Raw genomic sequence first — 20457 nt, 5'->3', positions numbered from 1 at the left:
GAGACATTACTTTGCCAACAAAGGTCCGTCTAGTCAAGGCCATGGTTTTTCCTGTGGTCATGTATGGATGTGAGAGTTGGACTGTGAAGAAGGCTGAGCGCCGAAGAATTGATGCGTTTGAACTGTGGTGTTGGAGAAGACTCTTGAGAGTCCCTTGGACTGCAAGGAGGTCCAACCAGTCCATCCTAAAGGAGATCAGTCCGGGGTGTTCATTAGAAGGACTGATGCTAAAGCTCAAACTCCAGTACTTTGGCCACCTCATGCAAAGAGTTGACTCACTGGAAAAGACTGATGCTGGGAGGGATTGGGGGCAGGAGGAGAAGGGGACGACAGAGGATGAGATGGCTGAATGGCATCACTAACTCGATGGACATGCGTTTGAGTGAACTCCGGGAGTTGGTGATGGACATGGAGGCCTGGCGTGCTGCGATTCATGGGGTCGCAGAGTTGGACACGACTGAGCAACTGAACTGAAGCATACCAAAGTCAAATGAGATATGGAAAAATAATGAGGCAATCCAAAGAGCTATACATTCTGACACACAGCTCAATTTCAATATTTAAGAATGAAATATTGTTAAGTATGAAAAACAGATTTTGGGCATACGAAAATTGAAATACTTTAGCCACCTGACGTGAACAGCCAAGTCACTGGAAAAGACCCTGATGCTGGGAAAGACTGAAGGCAAAAGGAGAAGAAGGTGGCAGAGGATGAGATGTGTAGTTAGCATCATCAATTCAATAATCACAAACTTTGGCAAACTCCAGGAGACAGTGAGGGACAGGGAAGCCTAGTGTGCTGCAGTCCATGGGGTCGCAAAGAGGGGTCAGGCACAACTTAGCAACAACAACAAAAAAACGAAAAGCAGGATTCACATACTTAAAGGGCAGGAATTTCCTAAGTATGGGAAAATTATAAATATATATACACATACATGAACTTATACCCATTTCTTATTTTTTATCATAAATTGAATTTTTGTATTAAAATATTTATCAACACCATGAAATAACACACCAGATAGCTTTGAGTCCTACCAAAATTAACTTCAATCTCTCTAAATTACTTCCTTTTCCATGGAAAAGTTATATTAAAAAAGTTCATGTTTGTAAGGTTTCTTTTTCCACTACAGAAACATTCTTCTTCCAATACAACATACATAAGATTGATTCAATTAAGTATGTTACCAAAACAGTGCATAATTGATAGTCCCTTCAACTCATCTCCAAAACATGCTCATTTAAAAATCAAGTACAAAAGTATAATCTATTAACACAAGTCCAATTTCAAAACAAAACTTTTATTTGTATAACAAGTTCATTAGATTTCCTTTTTTTTCTGATTACCAAAACACAATTAACTTAAGGCTTTGATTTACAAAGATGATGACTGCTTTATAACAGCCTCACGGAATTCAATTACTATGGTTGTTATAAACACTATTTCCATCTACAAACGGAAATAAGCACTTTACAATGTTTTGGTGTAATACATATTTATTCTGGTTTTCAAAGTTGACCATTTCAGTTCTTCTGTTCCTTAGTATACACCATGTAACAGCTGTTCCTATCATTGTTGTGTAGGTGGTGAGTATTCACCAGCAACTGAACTTGCCTGTATTGTTTGAAATTTTTCAACGTGAAATACTGGAGGGGGGAAAAAGGCAAATGTGAAATGTTCACAGACCAGAGTTATAGGTACATTAATAGCTGAAGATGAAATGAAAAGGGCAGGTCTACCAAAAGCCTGACTTATTTCAACTACTGACATCAAACTTTGAAATAGAGCAGAAGCTGCATTAACCCGACCCCAAATAATTTAACATGGTATATATTTAATGAAGAGAAACAGATCTTCTGCAAAGGTCTTTCATGGCAGAAACTGGAAAAAGGTTTCCAAGTATGCCTATGTACTCCCTTTGAAAACAGTTCTCTTGGCTCAAGAGAACTAGCAGAAAAGACGACACAGATGACAAAACACACACTGAGTCTTCCTTTGCATTGACTGACAAAACGCTTGGCTCTTCACGTGTGTGTTTTCCTAAAGCCCACATAGGTGGGTACAGCAGGACTGCAACACTGCTGTCCAAGAACTCCACTTTGCAAAATTAAAGTCCCCAGTCCGTAGTTGAAACAATACTTTCTAGTCTTTAATCACTGAAATAGTTTTGGTCTATTCTTACTGAGTTTTCTATTAGACTTTTTACATCGCTGACTCCATTTGACAACTTAGTATTTTAAAACATCTGGAGAAAGAGAAAAGAAATAGCACCACACCTTTAGAGTAATTTATGTCAAACTGATAATGGGGCCGCTACGAGTATATGTACAGTGGCTTACGAATTTAAAAGATTAAGGCTTTTCAACCCTAAGGCAAACGAAAATAAAAGTGCCAGCCTTATGAAATTAATACACGGTGGGCTGCACTGCACTGCCTATCAAAATCATAAATGCACAAAAGTAAAAAGCGATGGCTTCACAGTTAATTTGTGCAAAATGTAGCACGCTACCAACACCAACCCAGGTAGCGTGTTTCGGAAGGTGGATCCTGAACGTGGGAGGCAAGCATAGAGCTGGCCCCGAGGTGCCTCCAGACACCTCCCCAGCCCTAAACGGCAAGGAGGGAGCAGACCCGCCGGAGTCAGCTTCACGCCTCGTCCGCCTCGCGAGGGTCGCTGCGGGCCGCAGCGGGAGGGGCGTGGACGCCGGGGGTCAGGGGTGACAGGGGCGAGCTGGAGGCGGGCGGAGCGCCTCTGAGAGGCCGCGGCGCCAGGACGGGCCGAGGGTTCCGCGGAGACCAGCGGGTGCGGGCGCGATGGGCGGCGCCCGCGCTGCCCCGGCACCGCCCCGCAGCCCGCAGCCCCCGCACCCGGCGAGCGGGCGGGGCCGCCGGCCCGCCTCACCCCGCCGCCTCAGCCCCGCGGCGCCGGCACGCGCCCCCTCAGCGTCCAGTCGCGGGCGGTGGGGAGCGCGGGCCTCGCCCAGCCAGGCGGGCGGCCGGCCCGAGCCCCGAGCAGGGGCGCGCTGCCGCGGGCGCGGGACGCCGCGGAGACCCCGGCGCCGGGAGCGGGAGGAGGCGGCGGCGGCTGAGGGCGGGGACGGAGCCCCGGGCGCCCCTCGGCGGGCGCGGAGCGTGGCCCCGGCTCTCGGCCGGCCTCCCCCGCTCTCCACCCGGCCTCCCCCGCTCTCCACCCCACCTCCCCGCGTTGCCCTGGGCAACAGCGCCCGCCGCGGGCGGCGCGGAACTCACCTACCTAGAACCTGACAAGCGGGAGCCCCTCGGACGCGGGAGCCCGTCGCCACCCCGCGTCACGGGGCCGCCCCAGCCAATGGGTGCCGCCGTCACGGGCCCTCGCGGCCAATCCGGCGGCGCTCCGGTCTCCGGGCGCCCGAGAGCTGCCGGCCAATGGGCGCCGGCAGGGGGCGGGCGCTGCCGTCCGACGCCGGCCCTCCCCCACCAGCTCCCGGGGGGCGGGGCGCGGCCCGGGCTCCAGGCCCGCCGGGCGGGCGGCGGCCGGCGGCCGGCGTCGTCACAGGAAGCCTGGGGAGGCTCGCTCGCCCGCCCGCGGCCGGGAAGCGGCCGGGCCGGGGGTGATAAGCCGGGGCCGCCTGGAAGGGCCTGCCCGACGGCTCAGCGTCCGGGAGGGAATTCAGGGCGTAGGGGCGGGGGCGTGACTAAAACGCCAAGGGCCCCCGCAGGCGACGCCGGGCACTGAAGTCGGCTTTGGGGGCGCGGACCCTCCACCCGGAGTGCGCGCGCGTCACTCCTTCTCTTCGTGTATCTTGCATGCAGCTCTTGTAGCCTTCATTCTCCTCAACTAGCTTTCGGCTGGAATTGCCATAAAGACGGGAGCTCCTCATTTCTGTAATTCCCAGTACCTGAGACCCTCGTAAAAAGGCAGGACACGAGGTGCTATAGTTGTGATCAGTTCAGTCAGTTCAGCTCAATTCAGTGGCTCTTTGCGACCCGATGGACTGTAGCACACCAGGCCGCCCTGTCCATCACCAGCTCCCGGAGTTCACTCAAACTCATGTCCATCGAGTGAGTGATGCCATCCAACCATCGCATCCTCTGTCTTCCCCTTCTGCTCCTGCCTTCAATCTTTCCCAGCATCAGGGTCTTTTCAAATGAGTCAGCTCTTTGCATCAGGTGGCTAAAGTTTTGGAGTTTCAGCTTTAGCAGCAGTCCTTCCAATGAACATTCAGGACTGATCTCCTTTAGGATGGACAGGTTGGATCCCCTTGCAGTCCAAGGGACTCACAACAGTCTTCTCTAGCACCACAGTTCAAAAACATAAATTTCCCGGTGCTCAGCTTTCTTGATAGTCCAACTCTCACATCCATACATGACCACTGGAAAAACCACAGCCTTGATTAGACGGACCTTTGTTGGCAAAGTAATGTCTCTGCTTTTAAATATACTCTCTAGGTTGGTCATAGCTTTTCTTCAAAAGAGCAAGCATCTTTTAATTTCGTGGCTGCAGTCACCATCTGCAGTGATTTTGGAGCCAAAAAAAAATAAAGTCAGCCACTATTTCCACTGTTTCCCTATCTATTTGCTATGCAGTGATGGGACCAGATGACATGATCTTCATTTTCTGAATGTTGAGCTTTAAGTCAACTTTTTCACTCTCTTTCACTTTCATCAAGACGCTGTTTAGTTCTTCTTCACCTTCTACTATCACGGTGGTATCATCTGCATATCTGAGGTTATTGATATTTCTCCTGACAATCTTGATTCCAATTTGTGCTTCATCCAGCCCATAATTTCCCATGATATACTCCACATAAATAAGTAGGGTGACAGTATACAGCCTTGACATACTCCTTTCCCGATTTGGAACCAGTCTGTTGTTACATGTCCAGTTCTAACTGTTGCTTCCTGACCTGCATACAGATTTCTCAGGAGGCAGGTCAGGTGGTCTGGTATTCCCATCTCTTGAAGAATTTTCCACAGTTTGTTGTGATCCACACAGTCAAAGGCTTTAGCATCGTCAATAAAGCAGAAGTGGATGTTTTTCTGGAACTCTCTTGCTTTTTGTATAATCCAGTGGATGTTGGCAATTTGATCTCTAGTTCCTCTGCCTTTTCTAAATACAGTTTGAACGTCTGAAATTTCACCGTTCATGTACTGTTGAGGCCTGGCCTGGAGAATTTTGACCATTACTTTGCTAGCATGTGAGATGAGTGCAATTGTGCAATAGTTTGAGCATTCTTTGGTGTTGCTTTTCCTTGGGATTGGAATGAAAACTGACCTTTTCCAGTCCTGTGGCCACTGCTGAGTTTTCCAAATTTGCTGGCATATTGAGTGCAGCACTTTCACAGCATCATCTTTCAGGATTTGAAATAGCTCAACCGGAATTCCATCACCTCCCCTAGCTTTGTTTGTAGTGATACTTCGTAAAGCCTGCTTGACTTAGCATTCCAGGATGTCTGGCTCTAGGTGAGTGATCATACCATCGTGATTATCTGAGTCGTAAAGACCTTTTTTGTATAGTTCTTCTGTGTATTCTTGCCACCTCTTCTTAATATCTTCTGCTTCTATTGGGTCCATACCATTTCTGTCCTTTATTGAGCCAATCTTTGCATGAAATGTTCCCTTGGTATCTCATTTTCTTGAAGAGATCTCTCATCTTTCCCATTGTATTTTTTCCCTCTATTTCTTTGCATTGATCATTGAGGAAGGCTTTCTTATCTCTTCTTGCTATTCTTTGGAGCTCTGCATTCAGATAGGTATATCTTTCCTTTTCTCCTTTGCCTTTTGCTTCTCTTCTTTTCACAGCTATTTTTAAGGCCTCCTTAGACAACCATTTTGCCTTTTTGCATTTCTTTTTCTTGGGGATGGTGTTGATCCCTGTCTCCTATGCAATGTACAATGTAACCTCCGTCAATAGTTCATCAGGCAGTCTATCAGATCTAGTCCTATAAATCTATTTCTCACTTCCACTGTATAATCATAAGGGATTTGACTTAGGTCATACCTGAATGGTCTTGTGGTATTCCCTATTTTTTTCAATTTAAGTCTGAATTTGGCAATAAGGAGTTCATGATCTGAACCACAGTCAGCTCCCGGTCTTGTTTTTGCTGATTGTATAGAGCTTCTCCAAAATCACTGCAGATGGTGACTGCAGCCATGAAATTAAAAGACACTCACTCCTTGGAAGAAAAGTTATGACCAACCTAGATAGCATATTCAAAAGCAGAGACATTACTTTGCCGACTAAGGTCCATCTAGTCAAGGCTATTGTTTTTCCAGTAGTCATGTATGGATGTGAGAGTTGGACTGTGAAGAAAGCTGATCGCCAAAGAATTGATGCGTTTGAACTGTGGTGTTGGAGAAGAGTCTTGAGAGTCCCTTGGACTGCAAGGAGATCCAACCCGTCCATTCTGAAGGAGATCAACCTTGGGATTTCTTTGGAAGGAATGATGCTAAAGCTGAAACTCCAGTACTTTGGCCACCTCCTGCAAAGAGTTGACTCATTGGAAAAGACTCTGATGCTGGGAGGGTTGGGGGCAGGAGGAGAAGGGGACAACTGAGGATGAGATGGCTGGATGGCATCACTGACTCGATGGACGTGAATCTGAGTGAACTCCAGGAGTTGGTGATGGACAGGGAGGCCTGGCGCGCTGCGATTCATGGGGTCACACAGAGTCGGACACGACTGAGCGACTGAACGACTGAACTGAACTGAACTGATAGAACTTCTCCATCTTTGGCTGCAAAGAATATAATCCGTCTGATTTCAGCACTGATGTCCCTGTATACAGTCTTCTATGGTGTTGTTAGAAGAGGGTGTTTGCTATGACCAGTGCATTCTCTTGACAAAACTCTATTAGCCTTTGCCCTGCTTCATTCTGTACTCCAAGGCCAAATTTGCCCTTACTCCAGGTATTTCTTAACTTCCTACTTTTACATTCCAGTCCCCCCTGTAATAAAAATGAGATCTTTTTTGGGTGTTAGATCTAGAAGGTCTTCATAGAACCGTTCACCTTCAGCTTCTTCAGCACACTGGTCAGGGCACAGACTTGGATTTCTGTGAGAGTGAGTGAGATGGGTGCTGTTAAAAAGCGTACAGCAGTTCTGTGAGTAGTTCCATGTTGTAAGTTCTCACCTCTTCCAGAATCTAGAATGAAGGAAGAACTGAAGCTGGTTTGCTCCGCCTCTGAGGCACCGTTCCCCCAAAGAACTTAGTGGAAAATGAGTAATTGGAGCTGAACAAAGACACCTGGGTGATCTGTAACTGTGTGACAGGTATTATTAGTCACTGTTCCAGGGTGTGTTTCTGTAACCGACTCTTTAAAGCATTGTATAGTACACTGCATTGGCTGAACCACATTCTTTTTCTGGAGCAAATTTTAAGGTCAACCCAAACTCCATCTCCCCCTCCAAAATTTGTGTATTACATGGGAACTAGAGAACAGTGAATAATTAATTCATAGTTGATCACTTCTAAATAGTTCCTTATTTTACTGTAATGAACAGCCCTATACATAGAAAAACAAATTTTAGACTTTACATGTATACTCTGTTAAAAAACCAAAATGTACTGTGAAGACCAAAAAAAAATTTTTTTTTCTATTGTCTTTTGGGGGCTTTGTTTTTTTGTATTTTTTCAAAACTAAAAGAGCTTTTATTCTTAAGTTATTCTATATTTGAGAAAGGTTAAGTGAAATTACGAAGGTTAGACATAATCAATTAGAATCAAAATGTAAAGACAGAAACTTTTAAAAAGTTGCTTAATTTACCCTACTGAAGCTAGAAGGTATTTCCCTTCTTAGAGTGTTTGCCTTAGAAAATTGGTAATTGTTGCATGCTTTTTCATCACTTTGAAATGTATACAAATTATTTTGAAGACTGGATAGATCTTAGTCATTTTGTTTTGTTAGCTTTATATCTCAAAAATGGGACCTCTCTCATTGAAATGCAAGTATCAAGAAAAATAGTGCCAATGAATGGGTAAAGATATTGTGGTATACATATATATACAGGATAGAATATTATTCAGCCTAAAAAAAAAATGAAATCTTGCCATTTCAACATCACGGATAGACCTTGAGGGCATCATGCTTAGTGAAATAAGTCAGACAGAGAAGTACAAATGCCACGTAATCTCCCTTATGTGCGGAGTTAAAAAGTAAAATAACTCGTAGATCACAGATGCAGGAAACAGAATGGGTGGTTGGCAGAGGCAAGGGGTGAGAGGTGGGTGAAATGTGAGAAACTGGTCAAAAGGTACAAACTTCCAGATATAAAATGAATAATGGGGATGTAATAGACATCATGATGACTGCAGTCTATATATTTGAAAGTTGCTAAAAAAAAAAAAGGTAGATCTTAAAAAGTTCTCTTCATAAGGAAAAAATTGTGAATACATAATGGACGTTAACTACACTTATTGTGGTGATCACTTAAAAATACATGCAGATAAGGAACCACATTGTCCATCTCAAGCTAGTGTAATAGTATATGTCAGTTATACCTCGATTAAACAGATGGGAGAGAGAGAGCTAAGTCGCCTCTCTCCCAGTTTCTGTGGGATGGTAGGAGCCAAAATTCCTGGGCAAATTTTCCCAAATTGCAAAACTACCTTCTGCCATAAAAATGAAACATTTGGTTTTCCTGTGAATAATACTTATTAGCTAACACTGATGGTCATCCCAATTATGAAATAAAGGTAAGATGAATTATATGTGCCTTGTTATCAAGGCCTGTTACTTGATGACTAGCTATTGTTTAACTTGGAAACATAAGTAATAGGTTGTGTCTGCTGGGCTGTCTAAAAGGATGGCTGCTGTCTTTGCAGTCTCTTTGTGGATGGCCTGCACTGCCCATCACATTCTGGTCTAATGCTTATTCAATAAGAAAAGTGTTTTATTTCTCCACTACCTTTGTGGAGAGACTTTCTGGGTTGGGAGAACATTTTGTTTTTAACTATATTCTCCCCAAAATACCTATGCCCAAAATATTAAGACTATAAAGAAAGTAATTAGTTTCTAGTTTTTTATTTACTCTTGAAAATGATGTCACATTGGGTAATAACATCACCAAAACTAAAAATACATTTTAATACAGTCAGAAATAATAAAATTAATGTTTGGTGTATATTTTGTAATGACTGTTCACTGCACAAACTAAAGATAGGTGAATAAACCTCTTAAAATAGAAAATTTTTCTGTGAATATTAAATTCTGTGGTATGTGTCAAATCAATGTAAAAGAAATTGATGAATGTTTATGTGTGAAATGGCTAGACAAAGGCAAAATACAACTTTGGGGATTGCTTCACCAAGGCACATCTTCTCCGAGAAACTTAGAATGCCTCTATCCTTATACAAAGAAAAATCTAAAGCTGGAAAGATGTGTTTGTCGAATTTGTGATTACGTATTTGCAGAGGGTAGCTTTAAGTAAAAGTCTGGTGTGAAAAATATAACTGTTTGCTATACACTGTCTTTGTGTGTGTGCGTGTGTGTGTGTGTGTTTTAAGGAACTCAGATCTCTGAAAAGATTAAGAATCTTCCTAGTTCTTCAACAGTTCTCTCAGTTCTCACCTGTTCACTCCAACTTAAAAACTGCCTGCCATATGCCAAGAACTATGCCAAGAAATGCAGTTTTGAATAAATGTACTTGAAATAAATGAATGTGGCAAAAATCTATGCTATATTTTTGAAACTCAAAAAAACAATTATAGGAAATCCATTTAAAATGTTCCTTCTGTTATAATTATCACTGTGCATTCCAACACATTTAGCAAACACTTTGTTTCACTTGATTGCTGTTCAAATTTCCTTACATCTTGTAAACGTAGGGAGATTACAGAAGAATAAAGGAAAATAATTTCCTGTCTTGATGATCTATGGGATCCATAAAATACTAGACACCCACAAAGGGCCTGAAGGGATATGTATCTCAGTTGAAGCTGTTAGCATAAGACTTAAAGATGCATTTTCTGTCATTAAAATTTAGATCTATACCAGGCACTACAATGACTGTAGAAATGACACAGTCTTCCCTAGCTATAGATAAATTTTTGCTGTACAGTCCATTTTCCCAAGTACCAATTTTTTACGGTTCTAGTAACATTACTTACCTGAACAAATGAATACAATAACATTGATGTTGAACCTTTGGTAGTAAAAAACGATTTATAATTTTTTTCCTTACCCTATGTCGCCACTCCCCACTCCCATTTACCTGTGTAATCGTTTCTCACAATAGTCTTTAAGAGAAATGTTGGCCATGTGTCATCTTAGTTCAGTGGCCTCCACATCTATCCTTCCCTCTCTTCCCTAAATTTATATCTCCTCTTTTCTTCCTGTTCACCAACTCCTTTGCTTTGTACTTTCTCTAATCCACAATTCATACCTAACAGCTTACACATATCACTCCTTAAATGAAGAGGCTTAAGGCATGCAATATGAAAATCATACCTACCTTTATGCTATACATACTTCAGTTTCTGTTTTCAATGCATACAAATTTCTTCGATTTTTAAATTGCTCTCTTGAATGAATACTATCACTAGAGGTCATGTCTGTGTGAAATTTTATTTTGATATTTTTTTTATTTTTGTTTTTCCTTTCTAAATTTCAGTTTCTTTTAAAATGGCTATGTGGTTTTGTTTTACAAATCTACCACGAAAACCCCATGAACAGTATGAAAAGGCAACAAGATATGACACCGGAAGATTAGCATCCTAGGTCAGAAGGTGTCCAATATGCTACTGGGGAAGAGCAGAGGGCAGTTACTAATGGCTCCAGAAAGAATGAAGTGACTGGGCCAAAGCAGAAACAACACTCAGTTGTGGATGTGTCTGGTGGTGAAAGAAAAGTCCAATACTATAAAAACATTGTATGCGAACCTGGAATGTTTAGGTCTATGAACAAAGGTAAACTGGATGTGAAGAGGAGATGGAAGAATCTTCCAGGAGATGGAAAAATTGAACATCAACAACTTAAGGATCAGTAAAATAAAATGGATGGGAATGGGAGAATTTAATTCAAATAACCATTATATCTACTACTGTGGGCAAGAATCCCTTAGAAGAAATGGAGTAGCCTTCATAGTCAACAAAACAGTCCAAAATGCAGTAATTGGAAGCAACCTCAAAAATGACAGAAAGATCTCAGTTTATTTCCAAGGCAAACCATTTAACCTCAGAGTAATCCGAGTCTATATCCCAACCACTAAGCTGAAGAAGCTGAAGTTGACTGATTCTGTGAAGACCTAAACACATTCTCGAACTAAAACCAAAAAAAGATGTCCTCTTCCTCATAAAGGATTGGAATGTAAAAGTAGGAAGTCAAAAGATACCCAGAATAACAGGAAAGTTTGACCTTGGAGTACAAAATGAAGCAGGGCATAGTTTAACAGTTCTGTCAAGAAAACAAGCTGATTATAGCAAACACCCTTTTCAAACAACCAAACAGACACCAGACTCAACGTAGAAATCACCAGATGGTCAATACAAAAATCAGATTGATTATGTTCTTTGCTTCATCTAGCCTGACTCTCGTTGAGTATGAGGGCTACTCCATTTCTTCTAAGGGATTCTTGCCCACAGTAGTAGATATAATGCTCACCTGAATTAAATTCGCCCGTTCAAGTCCATTTTACTTCCTGATTCCTAAAATGTCGATGTTCACGCTTGCCATCTCCTGTTTGACCACTTCTAGTTTGCCTTGACTCATGGACCTAACATTCCAGGTTACTATGCATTATTGCTCTTTCCAGCATCAGACTTTACTTTCACCACTAGACACAGCTCCAGCTGAGTGTTGTTTTCACTTTGGCTCTGCCTCTTCATTCCTGCTGGAGCTATTTCTTCGCTCTCCTCCAGTAGCATATTGGGCACCTACCAACCTGGGGAGTTCATCTCTCATGTCATATCTTTTTGCCTTTTCATACTGTTCATGGGGTTCTCAAGGCAAGAATGCTGGATTGGTTTGCCATTCCCTTCTCCAGTGGACCATGTTTTGTCAGTGTGAAATACCAGGCTGGATGAAGCACAAGCTGGAATCAATGATGCCAGGAGAAATACCAATAACCTCAGAGATGCAGATGACACCACCTTTTTGGCAGAAAGTGAAGAAGAACTAAAGAGCCTCTTGATGAAAGTGAAAGAGGAGAGTGAAAAAGTTGGCTTAAAGCTCAACATTCAAAAAATAAAGATCATGGCATCCAACTCCATCACTTCATGAAAATAGATGAGAAAACAATGGAAATAGTGACAGACTTTATTTTGGGGGCTCCAAATTCACTGCAGATGGTGACTGCAGGCATGAAATTAAAAGATGCTTGCTCCTTGGAAGAAAAGCTATGACCAACCTAGATAGCATATGAAAAAGCAGAGACATTACTTTGCCAACAAAGGTCCGTTTGGTCAAAGCTATAGTTTTTCCAGTAGTCATGTATGGATGTGAGAGTTGGACCATAAAGTACGCTGAGCACTGAAGAACAGATGCTATTGAACTGTGGTGTTGGAGAAGACTCTTGAGAGTCCCTTGGACTGCAAGGAGATCAAACAAGTCAATCCTAAAGGATATCAGTCCTGAATATTCATTGGAAGGACTGATGCTAAAGATGAAGCTCCAACACTTTGGCCACCTGATGTGAAGAACTGACTCATTGGAAAAGACCCTGATGCTGGGAAGGATTGAAGGCAGGAGGAGGGGACAACAGAGGTGGTTGGTTGCATGTCATCACCGACCTGATGGACATGAGTTTGAGCAAGCTCCAGGAGATGGTGAAGGACAAGAAGACCTGGCATGCTGCAGCCCATGGGGTCACAAAGAGCTGGACACGACTGAGTGACTGAACAACAACAACAGTGTTCTTTGCAGCCAAAGACGGAGAAGCTCTGTGCAGTCAGCAAAAACAAGACCTGGAGCTGAATGTGGCTGAGATCGTGATCTCCTTATTGCAAAATGCAGGCTTCAGTTGAAGAAAGTAGGGAAAACCAGTAGGCCATTCAGGTCTCGCCTAAATCAAATCCCCTATTTATTGGAGGTAAGGAATAAATTCAAGGGGTTAGATCTGCTAGACAGAGTGCCTGAAGAGCTATGGACAGAAGTTTGTAACATTGTACACAAGGCAGTGACCAAAATTATCCTAAACACAAAGAAATGCAAGAAGGCAAAGTGATTGTCTGAGGAGGTTTTACAAAATAGCTGAGAAAAGAAGAGAAGTGAAAGGCAAGGGAGAAAGGGAAAGATATACCCAACTGAAAGCAGAGTTCCAGAGAACAGGAAAGAGAGAAAGAAGGCCTTCTTCATAAACAGTGCAAAGAAATAGAGGAAAACAATAGAATGGGAAAACTAGAGATCTCTTCAGAAAATCTGAGGTATCAAGGGAACATTTCATGCAAAGATGAGCATGATAAAGGACAGAAACAGCAAGGACCTAACAGAAGCAGAAAAGATGGCAAGAACACACAGAAGAACTGTACAAAAAAGGTCTTAATGACCCAGATAATAACCATGGTGTGGTCACTCACCTAGAGCCAGACAGTCTGGAGTGTGAGGGCAAGCGGGCCTTAGGAAGCATCACTACAAACAAAGCTAGTGGAACTGACAGAATTCCAGTTGAGCTATTTAAAATCCAAAAAGATGATATTGTTAAAGTGCTACACTCAATATGTCAGCAAAGTCAGAAAACTCAGCAGTGGCCACAGGACTGGAAAAGGTCAGTTTTCATTCCAATCCCAAAGAAGGACAATACCAAAGAATGTTCTAACTGCCGTACAATTGTGCTCATTTCATATACTAGGAGGGTAATGCTCAAAATCCTTCAAGCAGAGTTCAGCAGTACGTGAACTGAGAACTTCAAGATATACACGCTGGGTTTCAAAGAGGCAGGGGAAGCAGAGATCGAATTGCCAGTATTTGGTGGGGCATGGAGAAAGTAAGGGAGTTTCAGAAAAACATCTGCTTTATTGACTATGCTAAAGCCTTCGACTATGTAGATCACAAGAAACTGTGGCAAATTCTAAAGGGGATGGGAATACCAGACTACCTGACCTGTCTCCTGAGAAACCTGTATGCAGGCCAAGAAGCAACAGCTAGAACCAGATGGACTGGTTCAACGGACTGGTTCCAAATCAAGAAAGGAGTATGTCAAGGCTGTAGATTGCCAACCTGCTTATTTAACTTGTATGCAGAGTACATCGTGAGAAATGCCAGGCTAGATGAATCACAAGCTGGAATCTACATTGCCAGGAGAAATATCAATAACCTCAGATATGCAGGTGACACCATCCTAATGGCAGAAAGTGAAGAAGAACTAAAGAGCCTCTTGATGAGGGTGAAAGAGGAGAGTGCAAAAATTGGCTTGAAACTCAACAGTAAAAACAAAGATCCTGGTATCTGGTCCCATCACTTCATGACAAATAGAAGGGGGAAAAGTGGAAGTAGTGAGATTTTTTTCCCCCTGAGCTCAAAAATCGCTTTGGATGGTGACTGCAGCCATGAAATTAAAAGACACTTGCTTCTTGGAAGGAAAGCTATGACAAACCTAGATGGCATATTAAAAAGCAGAGACATCATTTTGTTGACAAAGGTCCACAAAGTCAAAGCTAGGGTTTTTCCAGCAGTCATGTATGCTGTGAGAACTGGACCATGAAGAAGTCTGAGTGCCGAAGAATTGATACTTTTCAATTGAGGTGGTGGAGAAGACTCTTCCGAGTCCCTTGGACTGCCAGGAGATCAAACCAGTCAATCCCAAAGGAAATCAACACTGGATATTCATTGGAAGGACTGATGCTGAAGCTGAAGCTCCAATACTTTGACCATCTGATGCAAAAAGCCAACTTTTTGCATTGGAAAAAACTCTGATGCTGGGAAAGAGTGAAGGCAAAAGGAGAAGCAGGCAGCAGAGAATGAGATGGTCGGATAGCATCACCGACTCAATGAACATTAATTTGAGCAAACTCTGGGAGATAGTGAAGGAGCGGGAAGCCTGGCATACTGCAGTCCATGGGGTTGCAAAAGAGTCGAAAGTGACTGAGCGATTGAGCGCTCATTCACTATTCCCAAATAGGTGCTTCCTAGGTGGCTCAGTGGTAAGGAATCTGCCTGCAAGCAGGAGACACAGATTAAATCTCTGGGTTGGGAAGATGCCCTAGAGAAGGGAATGGCAACCCAGTACAGTATTCTTGCCTGGGAAATCCCATGGACAGAGGAGCCTCCTCAGAGGACTAGAGTCCATGGGATTGCAAGAGTCGAACATGACTTAGCAGCTAAACCACCACAACAACTATTCCCAAATAAACTTATTTTGCTGGTAATATAGCTGGTTGTTTTGGTTTTTAAGTCAACACTTTCTAGGGAAACTGACTTGTCCATGGAAAAATACTTTTACAGATACTCTAGGGAGGGGAGAATCTTCCAACATTCAGATTCATTACCTTATCACATCAAAAGTAAGTCTGTCAATCTATAAGTTCCAGCAATGCAATTAACTTCTCTCATCCTTAAATATGAGGAGACATTGGGACTTACCACACTTTTGAGGAAACCACTGTCATGAAAATCAGACACGAAAACAAACAAACAAAAAAATTACCAGAAAAGGTGAGAAAGATTTGAACAAAACCAAAGGTAAGAGCAGAAGAAAGTTTCAGCACTATGAGCAATACCATCAAAGAAAGAAATTCCATGAATAAAAAGAGGATGCTTAAAAAAAAAATATTCAGAGGAAAGAAATGAACTTTTGGAAATTAAAAAAATAAAAAGTCTTAACCTGGCAGTAAATGATAAAACGAAGTTGAGAAGTTTTAAGAGAAAAGCGAAAAGACATTTGAAAAATATGAGATAAAAGAAAATTCAGGATCAATCCAGGAAGTTGTACAGGTAAACTATAGCAGTTACAAAAAGAGAAGGGGAGCCGGATGGAGCATGTATGGAATTATCAAAGAAAGGCATTTCCCCAGAACTAAAAGAAGTATGTTTGCAAATTGAAATGGATCTAGTGAGTGCCTGAAAAATAAATGAAAAAGATTCACAGAAAAGCACTTAATCCTAAAATATCAGAACAGCAGAGATAAAGAGAATTCCCTAAATGCTTCAAATAGAATAACAAACAGATTGCAGACAAAAGATCAGACATGATAATAGAGGATGACATTGGGCTTTTCAACAGTAAAACTGGAAGCTAGAAGAAAATAGAGCAATCTCTTCAGATTCCAAAGGGCTATTACTTGCAATTTACAATTTCCTGTAAACTCAACCATCAATCAAGTCTAAGAACATAACAAGGGCATCCTCAGATATGCAAGATCTCAGAAAGTTTTCTTCGAAAGGAACATTTTATTAGGAGGACACTTGAAAATGTTTTCCACCAAAAAGAAGGACTGAAAAAGAGAGACGAAGACATGAATCAATACTGGAAAAAGAAAATTCCCAGAATGATGGTGAAGGAAACTTCCAGGATCATAACTATATGAGAGACCTGAAGAGCAGTCAGGACAGACTGAGGCAAGAGAAGGGAGTCTTGAGAACTGATGTCTCCAAATAATGAAGACAGTAACAGGATCAGCAGATAGCTTGATGCAGTTCACTACTAGACGAGATGTATTGGCCTTATGACACAATTTGGAGATGACTTAAAGCGTAGGCATGTAAGATATGAAGCAAATGAAAAATGACAATTATGAGCCACAGGAATGTAACTTTATTGAAAAAACTTTACATTAAAAAATCTAACCATAGTGTACATGTGACTCAGCCTTAAAAGATAATTCCATAATCATCCTACTCTAAACACTGAATGTTGATTTAACAAAAAAATTACAATATTGTCATTCTTGCAATACTGTAAGAATAGAGTGAAGGAAAGTCTTGAGTGGAAATAATTTGAGAGAACTAAATCTTCTTTAATCGTAGGAAGTCAGCATATATTCGCTAATTCTGAAAAGCCAAGACAGGGTATTGAAAGTCTGCCTCACGCTTCCAAGGATAAAGTCCAGTGTTAAGAAGCAGAGTTCAAGCATGGGGAGCAGGGTGGGAACTGAAGGGTAACAGTGGTTAGGGACAAAGGCTCCTTTATGTCATGAATCTTGGGCCATCGTTTCACTTGCATTGCTTTGATAAGTATAAACATTAAGAAGAATATGTTGGTGAATCTGTCACACACCCAGATTTAAGAACTGCTAGAATGAAGACCTGGTAGCTCAGATGATAAAGAATCTGCCTGTGATGCGGAAGACTCGGGTTCGATCCCTGGGTCGGGAAGATCCCCTGGAGAAGGGAATGGCAACTCACTCCAGTATTCTGGCCTGGAGAATCCCATGGACAGAGGAGCCTTGTGGGCTACAGTCCACGGGGTCACAAAGAGTCGGACACAACTGAGGGAGAAACACTTTCAGGATAAAGAACAGGACAAGGAACACCTGTCTCTGTCACTGCATGTAGCATACATGGTTAAAAGAATCGTGCCAGACATAATCTGCTTTCTAACTTGGACGGCTATTCACTCACATATTTCCTGAGCACCTATCACATGTCAAACGCTGTGAGAAGCTCTGAGGTTATGACAGCAAACTGCAGGGCAAGCCTCTTCACCTGAATGCAAGCCGGAGATGCAGACAATAAGCCACAAACCTGCAGACCATCGAAAGAGATGAGGCTAGGAAAGGGATAAATAAAATGGGAGAAGACAAAGAGGGCTGGAAAGAGCCAAACAGCTAAGATTCGGGTCTTAGCTTTGGATCTCTACTTCACAGTATACTATGGACGCAGACAAAAGCCTTAGCCATTCTGAGGCTCCGTTTCTGTACCTATTAATTGCATAGAAATTCTATCTTCACTGATTCTTATGATAATTGAGATACAGTAAATGAATGGTCAATAAATAAATTCCTATTCAGATGTAAGGTTTTTTTACCCTTGGAGAGCCCTTATCAGTTCTTAATTGGTTTCTTGGTCTGCTTCCCTAGTGTTCTACAGTACAGATTAAGCTACCTAACCATCCTTTTCATTTTGATGTTCCCACATTCAAATGCTTTAGCTTGCACGCAAACCTAGTCTCCTAACCTCGACTTCAGCCTTGGCAAACCTACAAGCAATCTGACTATCCACACTTCTCTCCACCTCACTGTTGCCTCTCCCCATTCACCTTCTGCGATAGAATACGTTGTGTCTCCACATGTAGTTTCTTTTTAATTGATGTACAGCTATAGCCACTGTTTTGGTGTGCAGTCCCATGCGTTTGGAGCGTGGCACAGCCACGGAACCACTACCCTGGTCAAGACGCAGAGTAGCTCCAAGCCTCTCCTGCCCTCGGAACCCCGCTCCCCAACACACACACAGTCTCTTTACCTTACCCCTTTGAAGTCGATGCTGCCTCACACGGCCCCTCGTCTGTTCTCCATCTCTATAGTTTCGCCTTTTCCGAAATGTCATTTAAATGCAGCCTGAGAGTATGCAGCATTTGAGTCCGACACCTTCGCTTAGAATAATGCATTTGAGAATCATCTATGTTTCATCATGCCTTGGTAGCTTTTTCCATTTTATTGCAGCGTAGTATGTCATTGTTCATCAGTTTCCCAGTTGAGGGACATTTGGGTTTTGTTTTGCAATTTTCAGCTATTATGAAAAAAGTTGCCATAAACATTCACATAGAGGTTTTACGGAGTGAACACAAAGACTTGTTTCACTTGGGAAAAGACGGAAGAGAGAGATGGGAGAAGGCGGAAGAGCGAGATCGCCGCACCCTGTGCTCAGTGCCTATTTGCAGGAAACTGCCAAGCTTCCTCCAATCCGGCCACACGGATCTACACTCCCACCGGTAATGCACGACAGTTCCCTCATTTCCACCCACACTTGGTATTGTCAAGTGTTTTTCTGAGGAGGGGCATGAGGATTAGTGGTTTGTTTTCTCATTCTGATAGGTGTATAGTGGTATCTTGTTAGGGATTTAATTTACATTTCCCTGTGGACTAATAGTGTTGAGCATCTTTTCATGTGGTTATTTGCTATCCACTTATCTTCTTTGGTGAAGTATCTGTTCAAAGCTTTTGCCCATTTGAAAAACTGGATTGTTGTTTTGAAAAGAAAGAACAAAGTCAAAGGACTATTACAATCTGATTTTAAGACTTATTATAAACAAGAGAGTGAGGTATCAGTGAAAACATAGATATATAGATCAATGGAATGGATTAAGAAACCAAAAATATACCCATGTAAATATGATTAGTTGACTACTGGCAAACATGCAAAGACAATTCAGTAGAGAAAGGAACTGTCTTTTCAACAAGTAATGCTGTAACTCTTGGACACTGACCTGCAAAAGTTTTTCTGGTGGCTTGTTTTTTTTACCCATATCTCTCACCTTACACAAAAAACTAACTCAAAATGAACCAAAGACCTAAATATAAAATGAAAAACAAAAAAAAGCAGGAGAGAAATCTTTGTGATTTTCAGTTAACAAGAGTGCTTCAATAAAACACCCAAAGCACTAAATGTGGGAGGGAAAAGCTGGTAAGGTGGGCTTGATTAAAATTAGGGGAAAAGTGATCTGTGAAAGCTATGGGCAGGAGAATGAAAAGACAAACCACAGGAAATATTTTCAAATCACACATCTGATGAAGGGCATGTGGGCAGCATATAACTCTCTGATTTTAAAGAACTGCTTTTCATTCTTTCAGGCTCAACTCAAATTTCATCTCTGTGGAAAATTCAAAGACCAGATGAACTAGAACTCATATGTCTAGCCCACTAGCGGATGAATGGAGGAACACTTCTCAGCCATTGTTACTTTTCCGTGGAACAGTATACACTAGTAAATATACTCTTATATTCTGGCCTCTTTTCAAACTGAAAACCTAAATGTATTTGCCAGACACTTGATACACTGTGATATGTTCCCATGGAATGAAATGAAACTTTATTGACTGAAATAACAAGTGCTATGAATGGATGGCATCATCTTACAGATTTCAAATTGGTCACATTATGTGTTAGCCTTAGGGAGGTTATATCTAAGGAGGGCAGGTCTGGCAAAGTATATTCTGAAGGTATCAGTTCAGTCAGTCAGTCGCTCAGTTGTGTCCGACTCTTTGCGACCCCATGAATCACAGCACGCCAGGCCTCCCTGTCCATCACCATCTCCCAGAGTTCACTCAGACTCGCGTCCATCAAGTCCGTGATGCCATCCAGCCATCTTATCCTCTGTCGTCCCCTTCTCCTCCTGCCCCCCATCCCTCCCAGCATCAGAGTCTTTTCCAAAGAGTCAACTCTTCGCATGAGGTGGCCAAAGTACTGGAGTTTCAGCTTTAGTGTCATTCAGATTCGCGACTATGTATTTGTCTAAGTATATAGTTATAGACAGTTAAGAAAATGGAAAACCTCTAAGTTAATATTTGATCTGTTTTGTTGAAATAGCAATTCCCTTCAGTTTTGGTTTTTGCCAAATATACTGTTGTATTATTATCTTCTTTGAAAATCAGATTTGGCCTCTTCTAG

At 42.2% G+C, this 20457-nt stretch overlaps 1 protein-coding gene across 1 annotated transcript in view; it reads right to left on the bottom strand.

Moving 5' to 3' along the window:
- The window catches only part of FER (FER tyrosine kinase), a 459090-nt gene extending 455799 nt beyond the window's left edge, over positions 1-3291 (bottom strand). The window contains exon 1 of the mRNA XM_068979562.1: positions 3255-3291. The gene's annotated coding sequence lies outside the window, so the exon portion shown is untranslated. The remainder of the gene's footprint in view (positions 1-3254) is intronic.
- Between the last annotated feature and the right edge of the window lie 17166 nt (positions 3292-20457).

The sequence above is a fragment of the Capricornis sumatraensis genome, chromosome 9 (genome assembly GCF_032405125.1).
Source record: "Capricornis sumatraensis isolate serow.1 chromosome 9, serow.2, whole genome shotgun sequence".
NCBI classification, from domain to species: domain Eukaryota; kingdom Metazoa; phylum Chordata; class Mammalia; order Artiodactyla; family Bovidae; genus Capricornis; species Capricornis sumatraensis.
This window is presented reverse-complemented; position numbering and strand designations above follow the sequence as displayed.